Here is a 23,272-nt window from a genome sequence, read left to right as displayed (position 1 = left end):
GGGCCACCACCTCGGCCACCACCACCTGGGCCACCATCACCTGGGCCACCACCTGGGCCACCACCACCTGGGCCACCACCTGGGCCACCACCTGGGCCACAACCACCTGGGCCACCACCTTGGCCACCACCTGGGCCACCACCACCACCATCACCTGGGCCACCACCTGGGCCACCACCTGGGCCACCACCACCACCTGGGCCACCACCACCTGGGCCACCACCTGGGCCACCACTTGGGCCACCACCACCTGGGCCACCACCTGGGCCACCACCTGGGCCACCACCACCTGGGCAACCACCTGGGACACCACCTGGGCCACCACCACCTGCGCCACCACCTGGGCCACAACCACCACCACCTGGGCCACCACCACCACCTGGGCCACCTCTTGGGCCACCACCACCACCTGGGCAACCACCTGTGCCACCACTACAACCACCTGGGCCACCACCTGGGCCACCACCACCACCTGGGCCACCAACTGGGCCACCACCTGGGCCACCACCACCTGGGCCACCGCCTGGGCCACAACCACCACGACCACCACCTGGGCCACCACCTGGGCCACCACCACCACCACCACCTGGGCCACCACCACCTGGGCCACCACCACCTGGACAACCACCACCTGGGCCACCACCTGGGCAACCACCTGTGCCACCACCACCACCTGGGCCACCACCTGTGCCACCACATGTGCCACCACCACCACCTGGGCCACCACCACGACTACCACCTGGGCCACCACCTGGGCCACCTCGACCACCACCTGGGCCACCACCTGGGCCACCACCAACACCAACTGAGCCACCACCATCACCACCTGGGCCACCACCTGGGCCACCACCACCTGGGCCACCACCTGGGCCACAACCACCACAACCACCACCTGGGACACCACCTGGGCCACCACCACCACCTGGGCCACCACCACCTTGACAACCACCACCTGGGCCACCACCTGGGCCACCACCTCGGCCACCACCACCTGGGCCACCATCACCTGGGCCACCACCTGGGCCACCACCACCTGGGCCACCACCTGGGCCACCACCTGGGCCACCACCACCTGGGCCACCACCTGGGCCACCACCTGGGCCACCACCTGAGCCACGACCACCTGGGCCACCACCTTGGCCACCACCTGGGCCACCACCTGGGCCACCACCACCACCTGGGCCACCACCATCTGGGCCACCACCTGGGCCATCACCTGGGCCACCACCACCTGGGCCACCACCTGGGCCACCACCACCACCTGGGCCACCACCATCTGGGCCACCACCTGGGCCACCACCACTACCACCTGGGCCACCACCTGGGCCACCACCACCATCTGGGCCACCACCTGGGCCATCACCTGGGCCACCACCACCTGGGCCACCACCTGGGCCACCACCACTACCACCTGGGCCACCACCTGGGCCACCACCACTACCACCTGGGCCACCACCTGGGCAACCACCATTTGACACCACCTGGGCCACCACCTCCTGTGCCACCACCTGGGCTACAACCACCACCACCACCTGGGTTACCACCTGGGCCACCACCACCACCACTACCTGGGCTACCACCTGGACCACCACCACCACCACCTGGGCCACCGCCTGGGCCACCACCACCTGGACCACCACCACCACCTGGGCCATCTCTTGGGCCACCACCACCTGGGCCACCACCTGTGCCACCATCACCACCACCTGGGCCACCACCACAACCACCTGGGCCACCACCTGGGCCACCACCACCTGGGCCACCACCTGGGCCACAACCACCACAACCACCACCTGGGACACCACCTGGGCCACCACCACCACCTGGGCCACCACCACCTTGACAACCACCACCTGGGCCACCACCTGGGCCACCACCTCGGCCACCACCACCTGGGCCACCATCACCTGGGCCACCACCTGGGCCACCACCACCTGGGCCACCACCTGGGCCACCACCTGGGCCACCACCACCTGGGCCACCACCTGGGCCACCACCTGGGCCACCACCTGAGCCACGACCACCTGGGCCACCACCTTGGCCACCACCTGGGCCACCACCTGGGCCACCACCACCACCTGGGCCACCACCATCTGGGCCACCACCTGGGCCATCACCTGGGCCACCACCACCTGGGCCACCACCTGGGCCACCACCACCACCTGGGCCACCACCATCTGGGCCACCACCTGGGCCACCACCACTACCACCTGGGCCACCACCTGGGCCACCACCACCATCTGGGCCACCACCTGGGCCATCACCTGGGCCACCACCACCTGGGCCACCACCTGGGCCACCACCACTACCACCTGGGCCACCACCTGGGCCACCACCACTACCACCTGGGCCACCACCTGGGCAACCACCATTTGACACCACCTGGGCCACCACCTCCTGTGCCACCACCTGGGCTACAACCACCACCACCACCTGGGTTACCACCTGGGCCACCACCACCACCACTACCTGGGCTACCACCTGGACCACCACCACCACCACCTGGGCCACCGCCTGGGCCACCACCACCTGGACCACCACCACCACCTGGGCCATCTCTTGGGCCACCACCACCTGGGCCACCACCTGTGCCACCATCACCACCACCTGGGCCACCACCATAACCACCTGGGCCACCACCTGGGCCACCACTACCACTACCTGGGCCACCACCACCACCAACACCACCTGGGCCACCAACTGGGCAACCAGCTGGGCCACCACCTTGGCCACCACCTGTGCCACTACCACCATCTGGGCCACCACCCGGGCCACCGCCAACACCACCTGGGCCACCACCATCACCACCTGGGCCACCACCTGGGCCACCACCTGGGCCACCACCACCTGGTCCACCACCTGGGCCACAACCACCACGACCACCACCTGGGCCACCACCTGGGCCACCACCACCACCACCTGGGCCACCACCACCTGGGCCACCACCACCTGGGCCACCACCACCTAGACAACCACCACCTGGGCCACCACCTGGGCCACCACCTGTGCCACTACCACCACCTGGGCCACCACCTGGGCCACCGCCAACACCACCTGGGCCACCACCATCACCACCTCGGCCACCACCTGGGCAACCACCTGGGCCACCACCACCTGGTCCACCACCTGGGCCACAACCACCACGACCACCACCTGGGCCACCACCTGGGCCACCACCACCACCTGGGCCACCACCACCTGGGCCACCACCACCTGGGCCACCACCACCTAGACAACCACCACCTGGGCCACCACCTGGGCCACCACTTCGGCCACCACCACCTGGGCCACCATCACCTGGGCCACCATCACCTGGGCCACCACCTGGGCCACAACCACCTGGGCCACCACCTGGGCCACAACCACCTGGGCCACAATTACCTGGGCCACCACCTTGGCCACCACCTGGGCCACCACCACCACCACCTGGGCTATCACCTGGGCTACCACCTGGGCCACCACCTGGGCCACTACCACCACCTGGGCCACCACCACCTGGGCCACCACCTGGGCCACCACCACCTGGGCCACCACCTGGGCCACCACCTGGGCCACCACCACCTGGGCAACCACCTGGGACACCACCTGGGCCACCACCACCTGCGCCACCACCTGGGCCACAACCACCACCACCTGGGCCACCACCACCACCTGGGCCACCTCTTGGGCCACCACCACCACCACCTGGGCCACCACCTGGGCCACCACCTGGGCCACCACCTGGGCCACCACCACCACCACCTGGGCCACCACCACCACCTGGGCCACCACCTGGGCCACCACCTGGGCCACCACCTGGGCCACCACCTGGGCCACCACCACCTGGGCCACCGCCTGGGCCACAACCACCACGACCACCACCTGGGCCATCACCTGAGCCACCACCACCACCACCACCTGGGCCACCACCACCTGGGCCACCACCACGACTACCACCTGGGCCACCACCTGGGCCACCTCGACCACCACCTGGGCCACCACCTGGGCCACCACCAACACCACCTGGGCCACCACCACCTGGGCCACCACCTGGGCCACCACCTGGGCCACCTCCACTTGGGCCACCACCTGGGCCACCACCACCACCTGGGCCACCACCACCTGGGCCACCACCACCTGGACAACCACCACCTGGGCCACCACCTCGGCCACCACCACCTGGGCCACCACCACCTGGGCCACCACCTGGGCCACCACGTGGGCCACAACCACCTGGGCCACCACCTTTGCCACCACCTGGGCCACCACCACCACCACCACCTGGGCCATCACCTGGGCCACCACCTGGGCCACCACCTGGGCCACCACCACCACCTGGGCCACCACCACCTGGGCCACCACCTGCGCCACCACCACCTGGGCCACCACCTGGGCCACCACCACCTGGGCAACCACCTGGGACACCACCTGGGCCACCACCACCTGTGTAGAGGTGATACGCGCTGGGATTAGAGATCGTATGCCAGCGCGTGATGATTGGCTGTGTAGGTGGTGACGTGCGCTGACAGTGGAGGATCAGGGGTCAGCGCGGGGTCGTGGGTTACGGGGTACTGATTGGCTGTGGGCCGGTGACGTGCTGAGAGGGAGTGATCGGGTGGCAGCGCGGTGTGATTGGTGGAGGAGTGTTAACACGCCCTGGGGAAAACGGATCGTAGAGAGAGTGCGTCGTGATTGGTTCATTAAGGAGCGATGCTCACGTTGAAGTACGCATCAGCTCCGCCTCTCGTGAGCAGGGGCTATAAAAGGGGATGCACACAGGCGTGAGGGCAGTGTGTAACCAGCGAAGAATGAAGACGGGGATGAAGACCTAGGGCCCTGCGGTACCTAGTCCCGCTGTCCTAACGGGACCGGGACTCTGTGTAACCCAGAGGCGAGTGTAGTGTGTGTAGCCATAGGCATAAGGTCTACACGAGCCGAATGCAGTGTGTGTAGCCAGGGACATAGGGTCTACACGAATCGAGTGTATTGTGTAGCCAGGGACATAGGGTCTACACGAGTCGAGTGTATTGTGTAGCCAGAGGCGTAGGGTCTACACGAGTGAAGGGTATCGTGTGTAGCCAGAGGCCTAGAGTTTACACGAGAGTAGTGGAGTGTGAAGTCGGAAGAAAGGAGACTACACGTTGTATTTTGACACGTAAAGATTTAATAAAAAGTGTGTTCCCGTCAAGAAGTTCCTGCCGTCAATTCCCATACTTCAACTGGCGTCAGAAGTGAAACGGTCTTCCAAGCATGGATACAAGGAGGAACCGTCGGACCCACGGGATTGACCACGGGGACAACCTCGACGACGCGGGCCAGCTGGCATCGGGGGGTGAGGAAGAGGAGTTGCCCACGGGGCAGGATCCGCCGACGGCGCCGGACGAGCGACGGGGGACTGATGCCGTGCTTCGCGAAGCGCACTCCCGTCTGGCGGAGCTGCTGCTCGCCGCCGCGTCCATCCTGGCGGAGATCAGCTCGTCGGGAGGAGCGGGAACGGCGGCCGACGTTCTGCAGGGACGCCCTGCAGATTCCCGCCAAAACGATTTGGCGATGGCCGCCATTCCATCTGCACCGACTTTTGGCGGGAACGGCCATCACCACGTGGCAGCGGTTCTCCATGCGCGCCCGCTGACGTCACCAACGCGCGCGGCGGACCGCCATCACACACCCGCCGAGGGGGCCGCCATCTTACACACCGACGGGGCGGCAGACAGAAGCACGAGGAGGAGGACGACTTCATCTTTCAGCAGCGCCTTCCCACGTTGTCAGCCTTCAAGGCGGAAGGCAGGGATTGGAGCCAATTTCAGCGCAGATTTTTGGCGCATCAGGAGATGTCCGCCTGGTCCGACGCTACGGCACTGCGGGCACTGCCTGCCATGCTGGATGACAACGCGCTCGCGGCCTTCACGTCCGCACGCAGGTCGGACCGCTCCACGCTCAAGGATGCGCTGGCTCTCATGGCCAAGGTCTATGGTCCTCCCTCGGCGTGCCGCCATCATTTTTATGCAAGACGGAAGGCGGACACGGAGACCGTGCTCGCCTACCGCACGGCGTTGCTTGCTCTCGCCGACGCCGCGTTCCCTCGTATGGACGAGGAGGGCCAAGATGCCATGGTTTTGGAGCAGCTGCTCAAGTTGGCGCAGGACCTGGGGGTCCCCATCAACACGGCCGATGAGACCGATATTTCATCATTACGGGTCGCCACAAGCATACAAGCGCACGAGGTCCTTCAACGTAAACAGGGAGTCGTCTGCAACGCTGTCGTGGCCTCAACTCCGGGCCCAGTTGTCACCGTGCCCCAAGTCGGCAGCCCACGAGAGGAGGCGTTCATCGCGGGACGACCGGGGGACTGGAGATCGGGGGGTCGTTCGCCTCTGCGAGCGGCCCGCAAGCTGGAGCAACCGAGATCTCTGACGACTGTCATCACCTGCTATAACTGCGGCCTCCGGGGCCACGTGGCCTCCGGTTGCCGCGCCCCACGTCAGCGCGCCATGGGACCTCGGCTGGACGACGACCAAGGCCCCAAGTCGTCCCTGCAAACCCCGGCAAGTCGCGGCACCTCACATGCTCGGCCCGCATACTCGGCACATATGGGTCGTCGCGTTGCGGCGGGGGAGAGCCGAGTAGAGTTCGGGGATTCGGTTCAGAGAGGGCGATTCGGCCAGGACCGGGGAGACATTAAATGGTCGGAGTTGGGGCACAGAATAGTGGCTGCCTCAGCGGGTTCATCCGTCGTTACCGGATCTATTGATGGGGTCGAGGTCAGGGTGTTAGTGGACACGGGGGCATCGGCGACTATTATATCGGATCTCATTTATAATATTCTCCCTGTACAATGTCGTCCGCTTCTTCCGGTGGATGTGCCATTTTACGCCGCTAACGGGGGATCGTTGGGCATTATCGGTCAGATTAGGGCGTCCATTTGCATTGGTGATATCAAATTGTCGGGACCCGTTTTTGTTTCGTCCTCCCTGGCGGTTCCTTGTCTATTGGGCACTGATTTTTTGGCAAAAATGCCCATCAAAATTCTCATTGATCAGCGTTGCATTGAACTACCATCGGGTCGCCGTATTTCATTTTTGACGAGCCCTAATGAAATTCGGACGGCGTGCGCTACCATACAGGCGTTAGCGACACAGACCGTGCACGTGCCTCCGGGTTCACAAATGTTAATTCCCCTCCGGTTGCGGAAGCCATGGGTGAAGGAGGCCTCGGAACAGGGCATGCTTTTGGGTCCTTCTAATAGGGCTGTTGGAGGTCTCGATTTGTCGGTGGCTCACACTTTGGTGGGGGCTGACAGGGATCCGTTTGTGATGGTTTTAAACGCTGGGGCGCGGCCGGCCGTCATTCAGCAGGGCACCGTGCTAGCTCACGCGGCGCGGGTCCCTGCGGAGGAGAGGCTGGTTGCGCAGGCGGATCCGAGTCCCACGAAAAACGTTACATTGAAGGAGGACCTCGATTGGGTTGATTCGCTGTGCGCGGACTCTGACGATTTATCAGCGGTACAGTTGGGTGCGCTGCGCGGGTTGCTCATTGGATTTTCGGATGTCTTTAGTAAACATAAGTATGACATTGGGTGCACGGACCTGCTACGCCACCACATTGAAACGGGCGATGCGGCACCGGTCAGGCAAAATCCCTTCCGACTGAGTCCTGCTGAGAAGGAACATGTTCAGTCGGCAGTTAACGATATGCTAGAAGCCGACATTATTTCGCCTTCCTCCAGTCCTTGGGGAGCACCTATTGTGCTCGTTAAAAAGCAGGACGGGTCCCTGCGATTTTGCGTCGATTTCCGTCGCCTGAATAAGATCTCTGTGGCCGACGCGTATCCGCTCCCCAGGATGGACGAGTCTCTCGACGCATTGTCTGGTGCGCGATACTTTTCGACTCTTGATTTATTATCCGGATTCTGGCAGTTGCCACTCGACGAAGAGTCTAAGCCTAAGACCGCATTTCGGACTCCAGGGGGCCTGTTTCAGTTTAACCGGTTACCCATGGGACTTCACTCCTCTCCGGCGACGTTTCAGCGTCTTATGGAATTGGTTTTGTCGGGCTTGCAGTGGGATACGTGCCTCATTTACCTTGACGATGTCATTGTTTTCGGTAAAACGTTTGAAGAACACCTCCAGCGATAGAGGGGGGTGTTCTTGCGAATGCGATCGGCTAAATTAAAGTTTAAACCGGCCAAATGCCACCTTTTTCGTAAATCCGTGAGGTACTTGGGTCACATTGTCGACTCTTCGGGGATTTCTACCGATCCTGCGAAGACGGACTGTGTCAGCTCGTGGCCAACGCCCACGTCAGTGTCAGACGTACGCAGTTTCATCGGTTTTGCTTCGTATTATCGCCGATTCGTTGAGCACTTTGCCACCATTGCAAAACCCTTGCACGCTCTAACGGCGAAAGGAGTGAAGTTCCGATGGGGACCGGAGGAGGAGGCTGCATTCTGCTCCCTCCGGGACGCCTTGGTTAGGGCCCCACCCTTGCGCTATCCGGACTTCGCGAGTCCCTTCTTGCTAGACACGGACGCTAGCAACACGGGCATTGGGGGAGTGCTGTCCCAAGTCGTTGGAGGGGTCGAACGGGTGGTCGCCTATGGTAGCAGGGTGTTGTCGCCGGCAGAGCAGCGCTACTGCGTCACCCGTCGCGAACTGCTTGCCATTGTTTTTTTTGTACAACAATTCAGGCCATATCTCTATGGCCGTCATTTCACTGTCCGGACGGACCACGCGGCGCTCCAGTATTCATTGCGGGTCGCCCAGCCCTCGGGCCAATTGTCGCGGTGGTTGGAAGTCCTCCAGGACTATCAGTTCACGACTACGTACCGTAAAGGCTTGCGACACACAAATGCCGATGCCCTGTCGCGGTTGTTGCCTTGTCACAAATGTGCGTGCTTATCGGGATCGGCGCGCTGTAAACCGCCGGTTACGGAAGGTAGGGAGGCGTTGGTTGCGGCCGCGAGCACACCAATTGGGGATGGTCCCGCTACCCCTGGGGGTCAGGACTCGCTGCTCTCAATGTCATTGATTGAGTGGGGCCGTCTCCAAATGGCGGACAGCTCCCTGCTGGCATTGCGCCGCAAGACGGGGGGTTCCGAAGGTAACCACGACCGAACTGGCTCCTACGAGCTAAAGCAAGGCCTATTGATGAGATGGGACAGTTTGTCCCGGCGGCATGCGATTGTGGTGCCTGCTGCTGTGAGGGGGAAGGTTGTCTTGGCCGCACACGAACGCCTCTTGCATTTGGGAGTTAACAAAACGCTTGCCCTGCTTCAGCGTGACTATTATTGGCCGGGAATGGGGGGTGACGTGGTGAATATTCTGAAGGGTTGTGTTGAGTGCGCCAGACGGAAACCACCGCCTGTGCCAGCTAATCCACCGCTGCAATCCATCCAGGTCTCGCGCACTAACGAGCTCGTTGCACTCGATATTCTGGGGCCTTTTCCGGTCACGCCTAGGGGTAATAAGTACCTGTTGGTGGGGGTCGAATATTTTACCCGGTGGCCTATGGCGTGGCCACTCGCCAACCAGTCGGCGGCGGCTGTGACGGACGCCTTTGTCCAGGGCTACGTCCTGGACAAGGGGGCTCCCGAACGCTTGCTGACTGACCAAGGGAAGAATTTTTCGAGTAAATTACTGCAAGAGGTGTGCGACCTGTTGGGTACCAAGAAGGTGCGTACCTCCCCGTACCACCCGCAGACGGACGGGATGGTGGAGAGGCTTAACAGGACATTGACTTCTATGTTGTGCCAGCAGGTGTGTGAGGCGCATGTTGATTGGGACCTGCAGGTCCCTGGGGTCCTCGCCGCGTATAGAATGGCCCCCCATGCAGCTACGGGATTTTCCCCGTTTTATCTGATGTACGGTCGGGAAGCCGACCCGCCCATGGAAACGCAGCTGGGTCTGTCCGCACCACGAGCAAATTCGAAATTGGCAGAGCATATTAAATTTAATATTCATAAGCTGACAGAGGCAAGGGAGGCCGCACGGCTTAATTCACGGGCTCGCCAAATTGCAAACGAGCGGTTGCGGGCACGGAAGGTGTCCGTGCACAATTGGGAACCAGGTGACAGGGCCTGGCTGCATTGCCCGCAGGCACCTTTGGCTACGTCGCCTAAATTGTTGAAGCCGTGGCGGGGACCCGTGGAGGTCGTGCGGGTTGCACGCCCCCAGTGCGTTCAGATAAAATGGGGAAAACGCCGTTGGTACGTCCACCCCTCCCGACTGAAACCGTTCTCGCCTCCGTATGGCCTCCCCAGGTGTCATGAGGGCCGAGCATGTGACGTGACCAGCGACCCTGAGGGGGAATTGTCTTTGCCTGCTCCTCACATGTCTCCGCCTGATCCGCTCCCAGGTGTCTCGGAACTGACAGCTGCTGACCACCGGCGGCCGGATCCTGAGCGGCCGGAGCCACCGGACGGTCGCCAATGTCCCGTCCCATACGACGGACCGGCCAGACGGACTCGCGCTAGGTCGCGCTACTTTGTGTGACCTGCCACGTGAGGAGTCGAGGCAGCCGGAGCGCCTCGGCACTGCGTTTAGTCACAGAGACACTTGGCGCGTTCGTTTTCCGGTGTTCGCTTTTATTATGTTGTTCGTCGGGCTGTATATTGCTTCATATTTAAGTGTTGTTGTTGTTGCGTTACGGGGCACACTGAGAGGTGGAGTTTCTTTGTTACTGCATTGACGTTAGGTTGTGTTGTTGGTTAACAGCCGGGCCGGCTGCAAGCTATGTGGGAGGGGGTGATGTAGAGGTGATACGCGCTGGGATTAGAGATCGTATGCCAGCGCGTGATGATTGGCTGTGTAGGTGGTGACGTGCGCTGACGGTGGAGGATCAGGGGTCAGCGCGGGGTCGTGGGTTACGGGGTACTGATTGGCTGTGGGCCGGTGACGTGCTGAGAGGGAGTGATCGGGTGGCAGCGCGGTGTGATTGGTGGAGGAGTGTTAACACGCGCTGGGGAAAACGGATCGTAGAGAGAGTGCGTCGTGATTGGTTCATTGAGGAGCGATGCTCACGTTGAAGTACGCATCAGCTCCGCCTCTCGTGAGCAGGGGCTATAAAAGGGGATGCACACAGGCGTGAGGGCAGTGTGTAACCAGCGAAGAATGAAGACGGGGATGAAGACCTAGGGCCCTGCGGTACCTAGTCCCGCTGTCCTAACGGGACCGGGACTCTGTGTAACCCAGAGGCGAGTGTAGTGTGTGTAGCCATAGGCATAAGGTCTACACGAGCCGAATGCAGTGTGTGTAGCCAGGGACATAGGGTCTACACGAGTCGAGTGTATTGTGTAGCCAGGGACATAGGGTCTACACGAGTCGAGTGTATTGTGTAGCCAGAGGCGTAGGGTCTACACGAGTGAAGGGTATCGTGTGTAGCCAGAGGCCTAGAGTTTACACGAGAGTAGTGGAGTGTGAAGTCGGAAGAAAGGAGACTACACGTTGTATTTTGACACGTAAAGATTTAATAAAAAGTGTGTTCCCGTCAAGAAGTTCCTGCCGTCAATTCCCATACTTCACCTGCGCCACCACCTGGGCCACAACCACCACCACCTGGGCCACCACCACCACCTGGGCCACCTCTTGGGCCACCACCACCACCACCTGGGCATCCACCTGTGCCACCACTACAACCACCTGGGCCACCACCTGGGCCACCACCACCTGGGCCACCACCTGGGCCACCACCACCACCTGGGCCACCACCACCACCTGGGCCACCACCTGGGCAGCCACCACCTGGGCCACCACCTGGGCCACCACCACCTGGGCCACCGCCTGAGCCACAACCACCACGACCACCACCTGGGCCACCACCTGGGCCACCACCACCACCACCACCACCTGGGCAACTACCACCTGGGCCACCACCTTGGCAACCACATGGGCCACCACCACCACCTGGGCCACCACCTGTGCCACCACCACCACCTGGGCCACCACCACGACTACGACCTGGGCCACCACCTGGGCCACCTCGACCACCACCTGGGCCACCACCTGGGCCACCACCAACACCACCTGGGCCATCACCATCACCACCTGGGCCACCACCTGGGCCACCACCACCTGGGCCACCACCACCTGGACAACTACCACCTGGGCCACCACCTTGGCAACCACATGGGCCACCACCACCACCTGGGCCACCACCTGTGACACCACCACCACCTGGGCCACCACCACGACTACGACCTGGGCCACCACCTGGGCCACCTCGACCACCACCTGGGCCACCACCTGGGCCACCACCAACACCACCTGGGCCACCACCATCACCACCTGGGCCACCACCTGGGCCACCACCTGGGCCACCACCACCTGGGCCACCACCTGGGCCACCACCACCACCTAGGCCACCACCACGTGGGCCACCACCACCTTGGCCACTATCACCTGGGCCACCACCTGGGCCACCACCACCTGGGCCACCACCTGGGCCACCACCACCTGGGCCACCACCTGGGCCACCACCACCTGGGCCACCACCTGGGCCACCACCACCACCTAGGCCACCACCACGTGGACAACCACCACCTGGGCCACCACCTCGGCCACCACCACGTGGACAACCACCACCTGGGCCACCACCTCGGCCACCACCACCTGGGCCACCATCACCTGGGCCACCACCTGGGCCACCACCACCTGGGCCACCACCTGGGCCACCACCACCTGGGCCACCACCTGGGCCCACCACCTGGGCCACCACCTGGGCCACCACCACCACCTAGGCCACCACCACGTGGACAACCACCACCTGGGCCACCACCTCGGCCACCACCACCTTGGCCACCACCACCTGGGCCACCACCTGGGCCACCACCTGGGCCACAACCACCTGGGCCACCACCTTGGCCACCACCTGGGCCACCACCACCATCACATGGGCCACCACCTGGGCCACCACCTGGGCCACCACCACCACCTGGGCCACCACCACCTGGGCCACCACCTGGGCCACCACCACCTGGGCCACCACCTGGGCCACCACCACCTGGGCAACCACCTGGGACACCACCTGGGCCACCACCACCTGCGCCACCACCTGGGCCACAACCACCACCACCTGGGCCACCACCACCACCTGGGCCACCTCTTGGGCCACCACCACCACCTGGGCAACCACCTGTGCCACCACTACAACCACCTGGGCCACCACCTGGGCCACCACCACCACCTGGGCCACCAACTGGGCCACCACCACCACCTGGGCCACCACTTGGGCAACCACCACCTGGGCCACCACCTGGGCCAACACCTGGGCCACCACCACCTGGGCCACCGCCTGGGCCACAACCACCACGACCACCACCTGGGCCACCACCTGGGCCACCACCACCACCACCACCTGGGCCACCACCACCTGGGCCACCACCACCTGGACAACCACCACCTGGGCCACCACCTGGGCAACCACCTGGGCCACCACCACCACCTGGGCCACCACCTGTGCCACCACCTGTGCCACCACCACCACCTGGGCCACCACCACGACTACCACCTGGGCCACCACCTGGGCCACCTCGACCACCACCTGGGCCACCACCTGGGCCACCACCAACACCAACTGGGCCACCACCATCACCACCTGGGCCACCACCTGGGCCACCACCACCTGGGCCACCACCTGGGCCACAACCACCACAACCACCACCTGGGACACCACCTGGGCCACCACCACCACCTGGGCCACCACCACCTTGACAACCACCACCTGGGCCACCACCTGGGCCACCACCTCGGCCACCACCACCTGGGCCACCATCACCTGGGCCTCCACCTGGGCCACCACCACCTGGGCCACCACCTGGGCCACCACCTGGGCCACCACCACCTGGGCCACCACCTGGGCCACCACCTGGGCCACCACCTGGGCCACCACCTGAGCCACGACCACCTGGGCCACCACCTTGGCCACCACCTGGGCCATCACCTGGGCCACCACCTGGGCCACCACCACCACCTGGGCCACCACCATCTGGGCCACCACCTGGGCCATCACCTGGGCCACCACCACCTGGGCCACCACCTGGGCCACCACCACCACCTGGGCCACCACCATCTGGGCCCCCACCTGGGCCACCACCACTACCACCTGGGCCACCACCTGGGCCACCACCACCATCTGGGCCACCACCTGGGCCATCACCTGGGCCACCACCACCTGGGCCACCACCTGGGCCACCACCACTACCACCTGGGCCACCACCTGGGCCACCACCACTACCACCTGGGCCACCACCTGGGCAACCACCATTTGACACCACCTGGGCCACCACCTCCTGTGCCACCACCTGGGCTACAACCACCACCACCACCTGGGTTACCACCTGGGCCACCACCACCACCACTACCTGGGCTACCACCTGGACCACCACCACCACCACCTGGGCCACCGCCTGGGCCACCACCACCTGGGCCACCACCACCACCTGGGCCATCTCTTGGGCCACCACCACCTGGGCCACCACCTGTGCCACCATCACCACCACCTGGGCCACCACCACCTGGGCCACCACCTGGGCCACCACTACCACTACCTGGGCCACCACCACCACCAACACCACCTGGGCCACCACCTGGGCAACCAGCTGGGCCACCACCTTGGCCACCACCTGTGCCACTACCACCACCTGGGCCACCACCTGGGCCACCGCCAACACCACCTGGGCCACCACCATCACCACCTGGGCCACCACCTGGGCAACCACCTGGGCCACCACCACCTGGTCCACCACCTGGGCCACAACCACCAGGACCACCACCTGGGCCACCACCTGGGCCACCACCACCACCACCTGGGCCACCACCACCTGGGCCACCACCACCTGGGCCACCACCACCTAGACAACCACCACCTGGGCCACCACCTTGGCCACCACTTCGGCCACCACCACCTGGGCCACCATCACCTGGGCCACCACCTGGGCCACCACCACCTGAGCCACCACCTGGGCCACCACCTGGGCCACCACCTGGGCCACCACCACCTGGGCCACCACCTGGGCCACCACCTGGGCCACCACCTGAGCCACGACCACCTGGGCCACCACCTTGGCCACCACCTGGGCCATCACCTGGGCCACCACCTGGGCCACCACCACCACCTGGGCCACCACCATCTGGGCCACCACCTGGGCCATCACCTGGGCCACCACCACCTGGGCCACCACCTGGGCCACCACCATCTGGGCCACCACCTGGGCCACCACCACTACCACCTGGGCCACCACCTGGGCCACCACCACCATCTGGGCCACCATCTGGGCCATCACCTGGGCCACCACCACCTGGGCCACCACCTGGGCCACCACCACTACCACCTGGGCCACCACCTGGGCCACCACTTCGGCCACCACCACCTGGGCCACCATCACCTGGGCCACCACCTGGGCCACCACCTGGGCCACAACCACCTGGGCCACCACCTTGGCCACCACCTGGGCCACCACCACCACCATCTGGGCCATCACCTGGGCCACCACCTTGGCCACCACCTGGGCCACCACCACCACCTGGGCCACCATCACCTGGGCCACCATCACCTGGGCCACCACCACCTGGGCCACCACCTGGGCCACCACCATCACCACCTGCGCCACCACCTGGGCCACCACCTGGGCCACCACCACCACCTGGGCCACCACCTGGGCAACCACCAATTGACACCACCTGGGCCACCACCTTCTGCGCCACCACCGGGGCCACAACCACCACCACCACCTGGGCCACTACCTGGGCCACCACCACTACCTGGGCTACCACCTAGACCACCACCACCACCACCTGGGCCACCGCCTGGGGCCCCACCACCTGGGCCACCACCACCTGGGCCACCACCATCACCTGGGCCACCTCTTGGGCCACCACCACCTGGGCCACCACCTGTGCCACCATCACCACCACCTGGGTCACCACCACCTGGGCCACCACCTGGGCCACCACTACCACCACCTGGGCCACCACCACCACCAACACCACCTGGGCCACCACCTGGGCAACCACCTGGGCCACCACCTGGGCCACCACCACCTGGGACACCACCTGGGCTACAACCACTACGACCACCACCTGGGCCACCACCTGGGCCACCACCACCACCACCACCTGGGCCACCACCTGGGCCACCACCTGGGCCACCACCACCTGGGCCACCACCACCTGGGCCACCACCTGGGCCACCACCACCACCTGGGCCACCACCACCTGGGCTACCACCTGGGCCACCACCACCACCACCTGGGCCACCACCTGGGTAACCACCTGGGACACCACCTGGGCCACCACCACCTGCGCCACCACCTGGGCCACAACCACCACCACCACCTGGGCCACCACCACCACCTGGGCCACCTCTTGGGCCACCACCACCACCACCTGGGCCACCACCTGTGCCACCACCACTACCACCTGGGCCACCACCTGGGCCACCACCACCTGGGCCACCACCTGGGCCACCACCACTACCACCTGGGCCACCACCACCTGGGCCACCACCTGAGCCACCACCTGGACCACCACCACCTGGGCCACCACCTGGGCCACAACCACCTCGACCACCACCTGGGCCACCACCTGGGCCACCACCACCACCTGGGCCACCACCTGGGCCACCACCTGGGCCACCACCACCTGGGCCACCACCTGGGCCACCACCACCTGGGCCACCACCACCACCACCTGGGCCACCACCTGGGCAACCACCTGGGACACCACCTGGGCCACCACCACCTGCGCCACCACCTGGGCCACAACCACCACCTGGGCCACCACCACCACCTGGGCCACCTCTTGGGCCACCACCATCATCAAAGGGGCGCTGCAATACGATGCAATCAAAATCTCCAATCAGAGATTATCCCATATATGGTCTTTGTTCATCATGAATCGAGACAAATTGTATTGATTCCACTCAGTCGATCCGGCAGCAAGCTCAAAATGTCCGATTTAATATAAAATCCTCTCCGTTTCACAGATCATACAAAGCAACGGTATTGATGCCCGATTTGTATATACTTTTTAATCTTAATTTTTTCATGTAGTCTATCCGACTTTTGTGTTAAATCGCTCTGCAAAAAGTCATTTTGTATACTTATAAATCAATGTTATGCTAATCCCAAATTTCATCATAGCCGCGATTCAGTTTACTCTGATTTACTGCCATCTTTAACTCGATCCTGTGAGTGTACAATTTTATTTTAAACTTCATTTAGTGAGTGAAAACAAGACCACTTATATGCTGATGTCCATTTTTATCATAGCTGTGTTTTCATTCAGCCATTCACTCACTCAGCCACAAACTCATTCAGCCACAGACTCACTCAACCACTCACTCAACCACTCAGCCGCTCACTCACTCAGCTATTCACTCACTCAACCACTCACTCAACCAATCATTCAACCACCCACTCACTCACTCACTCAATTACTTACTCAACCATCACTCTTTCACTCACGCAGCCACTCACTCAGCCACTTATTCAGCCATTCACTCACTCAGCCACACAATCACTCAACGACTCACTCAACCACTCAGCCGCTCACTCACTCAGTTATTCTCTCACTCAACCACTCATTCAACCACTCACTCAACCACTCACTCAATCACTCAACCACTCACTCACTCAGCCACTCACTCAGCCACTCACTCAGCCACTCACTCAACCACTCACTCAAACAATCACTCACTCAATTATTAACTCAACCATTCACTCAATCAACCACCTACCCACTCGCTCATCTACCCACTCGCTGACCTTTACACTAACATACCCACTTCCCTATCCACTCACTCACCTACCCACTCGCCTATTTTATTTCACCAGGTAAGGCCCACTGAGCTATATAGCTCTTTTTCAGAAATTACCTTGCCACAAATGATAGCCCAATGAAGTGGCCTATCACGATGAAATGTAAATAAGCCAAATACTGTCAATGCATATTTATAAATGTGGAGGGCAAAACCAGAGGATCCGAAGAAAAGTGCACGCAACTTCTCATATGTAAGCATCAGGGGTTGGATCAAACCTACAACATCCTGTATACCGGGCGAGGTAGTGAACATCTCGTCACCCAGGTCACCCTAATCCATTCCCGTATCTCTTTTGCGTGTGTGCTACAGGCGGGTGTCTCAGATTGCCAGCACCATGGGATGGGAGCTCCATGGCATGATGCGTGCTCGCCAAGAGGAGCTGGGAAAGATGGCCCAGTCGCTGGAGCAGCTGCGGGCGCGGCACCGCCACTCTCACCCTGACGGAGTGCAGCAACACAGTGGGGCGGCACCAGCAGGACACCCTGGACAACGCAGCCAAGGTGCGCGCCGGCAACTCACTCACTCAGTCACTCACTCAGTCACTCACTCAGTCACTCACTCACTCAGTCAGTCACTCACTCACTCAGTCACTCACTCATACATCCACTCACTCATACAGCCACTCACTCAACCACTAACTTGAACCACTCACTCAACCACTTCCTCAGCCACTCACTCAACCACTAACTTAAACCACTCACTCAACTACTCACTCACTCAACCATTCACTCACTCAACCAATCAATCACTCAGACACTCACGCAACTGCTCACTCATCCACACACTCAACCACACACTCATGCGCTCAAACACTCACTCATTCGCTCAAACACTCACTCATTCAAATACTCATTCAACCACTCTCTAATTCACTCAACCACTTACTCAACCACTCACTCAATAACTCAGTTATTCAGCCACACATTCACTCACTCAACCACTCACTCACTGAACCACTCACTGGCTCATTGAACCAATCGCTCAACCAATCAGTCACTCAATCATTAATTAAACCACTTACTCACTCAACCACTCACACACAGGCTCTTCACTTGTATCTCAACCATCTCACTGAGTAACATAGCTCTGTTTTTTTAGAAGTGACCTGGCTACAAGTGATAGGTCAACAACGTGCCTTATGTGGAAATTTATAGCAGCCAACTACTCTAAACGCCTGTTTCTAAATGTGTAGGGAAAATCTAGAAGACCAGAATAAAAATCCACTTGACCACGGAGAGAACATGCAAACTCCAAATATACAGGTGTCAGGGTTGGGATCTAACCAGAAACCTCCTGTATACCAGATGAGGTAGTTAACATTGTATCCGGGCAAGCCGTACATCGAGCTGGAGTGGACCATGCGGCCCATCCCTATCGCGTGAGTGGCTCCCACTTTTGTTATTGTGTTCATATGTGTGTGGTCTGCTTGTGTGTATGCGTGTGCGCACTGCGCTATGAACCCAACATGGCCAGGCTGTTGCCCCGCTCGCCCGGCTCGTTGAGAGGCTTGCCCACCCCACCGGGCGTTGTTGTGAAGATACCGCTGGGAGGAAGAATATCTCACAATACTGGAAGAGGTGAGGACTCCACGTAGTGGGTGATTAACTGGGTGGGTCTGTGAGTGAGTCAGTGGGTGAGTCGGTGGGTGAGTCGGTGGGTGAGTCGGTGGGTGAGTCGGTGGGTGAGTCGGTGGGTGAGTCGGTGGGTGAGTCGGTGGGTGAGTCGGTGGGTGAATCGGTGGGTCAGTGGTTGAGGGAGTAGGTGAGTGAGTGTGTTAGAGAAGTGGGTGTGTTGAATTTGAGTGAATAGATGAGTGTGTGGAGGAGTGGATTATTGAGTGAGTCGTTGGGTGAGTGAGTAGGTGGGTGTGGCTTAGAGATTGAGTGGGTGGTGGGTGATTGTGTGAATTAGTGGGTGAGTGAATGGTTTGAAGTGATTGAGTGGGTGAGGGAGTGGGTGAGAGGTGGGTTGGTGAGTGGATGAGTAAATTGGTGGGTTAGAGATTGAGTGGATGGGTAACTAGGTGATTGGGTGGGTGAGTGGCTTAATGAGTGCCTGGATAAGTAAGTGAGTGGATGGGAGCATGAGTGGGTGGATGGTTGAGTGGGTGGGTGAATTAGTAAGTGACTGTGAGTGGGTGGGTGGGTAGGTCAATGTGTGATTGTGTGGGGGAGTGGGTGAGTGAGCGGTTTAGTGCATAGGTGAGTGGGTGGGTGGGTCAGTTAGTGGGTGGGTGAGTGAATATCGAAGGTTGAGCAGGTGAGTTAGTGTGTGATTGGGTGGGTGGGTGAGTCAAAGAGTGGGGCACCACGGTGGCGAGATGTTAACTACCTCACCTAGTATACAGGAGTTTGTGAATTCGATCCCATCCTTTCCACCTGTATATTTGGAGTTTGCATGTTCTACCTGTGGTCTTGTGGATTTTTCTCCGGGTCCTCCAGGTTTTCTCTCCAGATTTAACATCAACATGCATTTAGAGGATTTGGCTGCAATTAATGTCTCCATGATAATCCACTTCGTTAACCTATTATTTGTAACCAGGTCACTTCTGAAAAATATTAATTTAGTTCTCTGAGCCTTTTCTGGTAAAATAAAAATAGATTGTTTAGTTTAGTTTATTGGGTGGGTGAGTGGGTAGGTGGGTTATTGAGTGCGTTGGTGGGTAGGTTAGAGATTGAGTGGATGAATGGGTGGGTGTGTGAGTGGGGGTGTGAATAGTTGAGTAGGTGAGTGGGTGAGTAAATTGTTGAGTGAGTGGATTAAAGATTGAGTGGGTGGCAGGGTGAGTGGTTTGTGAGTGGGTTGGTGGGTGTTTTGAATGGGTGAGTGGGTGGAGTGCCGTGGTGGCGAGCTGTTAACTACCTCGCCTTTTTTACATGAGGTCGTGCGGTCGATCCCGACCCTGACACCTGTATATTTGCATGTTCTCCCCATGGTCACGTGGAATTTTCTCCAGGTGCTCCGGGTTCTCCCTCCACATTTTAAAACATGCAATTATAGAATTTGGCTGCTATAACGTTATACGTGAAAAGCCACTTAATTGAGCTGTTATTTGTGGTCAGGTGGTTTCTGAAAAATATCTATATAGCTGAGGGCCTTACCTGGTAAAATAAAAAGCGTAATTTTCATTTAGTGTGCAGATGAGTGGCCGAGTGGGAGAGTGGATGAGTGAGTGCGACGTTTGATGGGTAGTAGGTCAGTGGCTGGGTGAGTGAGTGTGGGCTTGAGATTGAGTGGGTGGCTTGGTGAGTGGGTGGTTGAATGAATGGATGGTTGAGTTAGTGGGTGGGTGTTTGAGTGTGTGTTATTGTGGGTGGGCGAGTCAGAGAGTGGAGTGCCATTTTGGCAAATTGTTAACTACCTTGCCTGGTATTTTTAAGTTCATAGGTTCGATCCAAACCCTGCTTCTCAAAACAATATATAAATGTCAATGTGCCTTTCCTGGGAAAAAAAACATGATTTAGATTTAGTTAAGGGTGTTGGTGAGTGAGTTGGCGGGTGGGTGAGTTCATGAGTGTGGGTTTGAGATTTAGTGGGTGGCTTTGTGAGTGGGTAAGTTCGAGTGACTCAGTGGTTGAGTTAGTGGGTGGTTACGTTAGTAGGTGATTAAATTACTGGGTGGGTCAATAATTACGTGGGTGAGTGGCTAAGTGGCTGAGGGAGTCGGCGGGTGATTGGGTGGGTGAGTAGGTGGGTTATAAATTGAGTAGGTGGCAGGGTAAGTGGATCTTAAAGTGGGTGAGTAGGTGCACGGCAGGGTGAGATAGTGAGTAGATGGATGGATGAGTGAGTGAATGGGTGAGTGTGTGGGTGGGTGAGTGTGTGGGTGCGTGGATGTGTGGGTGAGTGAGTGAGTGTGGGTAGGAGGTTAGGTGGGTAGTGAGTGAGTGAGTGGGTTATAAATGGAGTGAGTCGGTTAGTCACTGGGTGAGTGAGTGGGTGGGTGGGTTTGAGTTTTGGTTAAGAGATTGAGTCGATAGCAGGATTGGTGTGTGGTTTAGAGATTGAGTGGGTGGTTGGGGGAGTGGGTGGGTTAGAGATTGAGTGGATCAGTAAGTGAGTGTTGGGTGGGTGAAGTGAGTTGGGTCGGTGTAAGCGTCGGTGGGCGATTGAATAAGTGGGTGAGTGAGGGGTTGGGTGAGCGATGGGTTGAGTGGGTATGTTTTTTTGTTCGTGAGTTTGTGTGTGGGTGAGTTAGTCAGTGAATGGGTGTGTTGGTGGGTGAGTGTGTAGCTTGGTGAGGGGTCGTAGGGTGAGTGAGCAAGTGGTTAATTAAGTGGGTGAGTTGTTGACTGGGTGGGGTAAGCGAGTGGGTGGGTGAGTGACTGCTGGTTGGGTGAGTTGATGTGGGAGGTTGAGTGGGTACGTTAGCATGTGAGTGAGTGGATGGGTGAGTCAGAGAGTAAGGCGCCAAGGTGGTGAGATGTTCACGACCTCGCATAGTATACAGGAGGTTGTGTATTTTATCCCAGCCCTTCCGTCTGTATATATGGAGTTTGCATATTCTCCCCGTGGTCGCGTGGAATTTTCTCCGGGTTCTCCGGGTTGTCCCTCCACATTTGAAAATGCATTTATAGAATCTGGTTGCTGTAACTTTTTTCGTGAACAGCCACTTCATTTAGCTGTCATTTGTGCTGAGGTGGCTTCCGAAAAAGATCTATATAGCTGAGGGCCTTACCTGGTAAAATAAAAGAAATTGTTTAATATTAGTTTAGTGTGTGGATGAGTGGGTGAGTGTGTAGGTGGGTAGATTAGTGAGTGGATGGGTTGATGGGTCGGAGGTGAGTGGCTGAGTGAGTGGCTGGGTGCATGAGTGTGGGTTAGTGATTGATTTGGTGGCATGGTGAGTGGGTGAGTGTGTGAGTGGCTCAGTAGTTGAGTGAGTGGGTGGGTGATTGAGTGGGCGACTATGTGGGTGATTGAGTGGGGGAGTGTGTGGGTGTTTGAGTCGGCGAGTGTGTGGGTATTTGAGTGGGTGAGTGTGTGGGTGTTTGAGTGGGTGTGTGAGTGGGTATTTGAGTGGGTGTGTGTGTGGGTTAGTGGGTGGGGGAGTCAGACAGTGGGGCACCACAGTGGCGATATGTTAACTACCTCGCCTGGTATGCAGAAGGTTGTGGGTTTTATCCCAACAGTGACGCTTGTATATTTCCCTCCACATTTAAAATCAGCAGACATTTTTTTTATTTGGTTGCAATAAATGATTACGTGATAGGCCACTTTGTTGACCGATCATTTGTAACCAGGTCACTTCTGAAAAATATTTTATATAGCTCTGTCAGCCTTACGTGGTAAAATAAACATAATTTAGATTCAGTGTAGTGTGTTGGTGAGTGTGTGGGTGGGTACTTGTGAGAGGCTCGTGGGTAGTAGTGGATGCTTGAGTTAATGGGTGCTTGCATTATTGGGTGGTTGAATTATTGGGTGGTTGAGTGATGGGTGGGTGGGTGAATCATGACGTGGTTAGTGGGTGAGTAGCTGA

The 23,272-nt window shown here is 59.9% G+C and overlaps 1 protein-coding gene across 1 annotated transcript in view; it reads right to left on the bottom strand.

The window, feature by feature from the left end:
• Positions 1-23,272, bottom strand: part of LOC133354718 (F-box/WD repeat-containing protein 5-like) — a 104,994-nt gene that overhangs the window by 23,029 nt on the left and 58,693 nt on the right. The gene's annotated exons all lie outside the window — the stretch shown is intronic.

Source organism: Lethenteron reissneri, chromosome 48, assembly GCF_015708825.2.
Source record: "Lethenteron reissneri isolate LAM-NWPU_2019-01 chromosome 48, ASM1570882v1, whole genome shotgun sequence".
NCBI classification, from domain to species: Eukaryota; Metazoa; Chordata; class Hyperoartia; order Petromyzontiformes; family Petromyzontidae; genus Lethenteron; species Lethenteron reissneri.
This window is presented reverse-complemented; position numbering and strand designations above follow the sequence as displayed.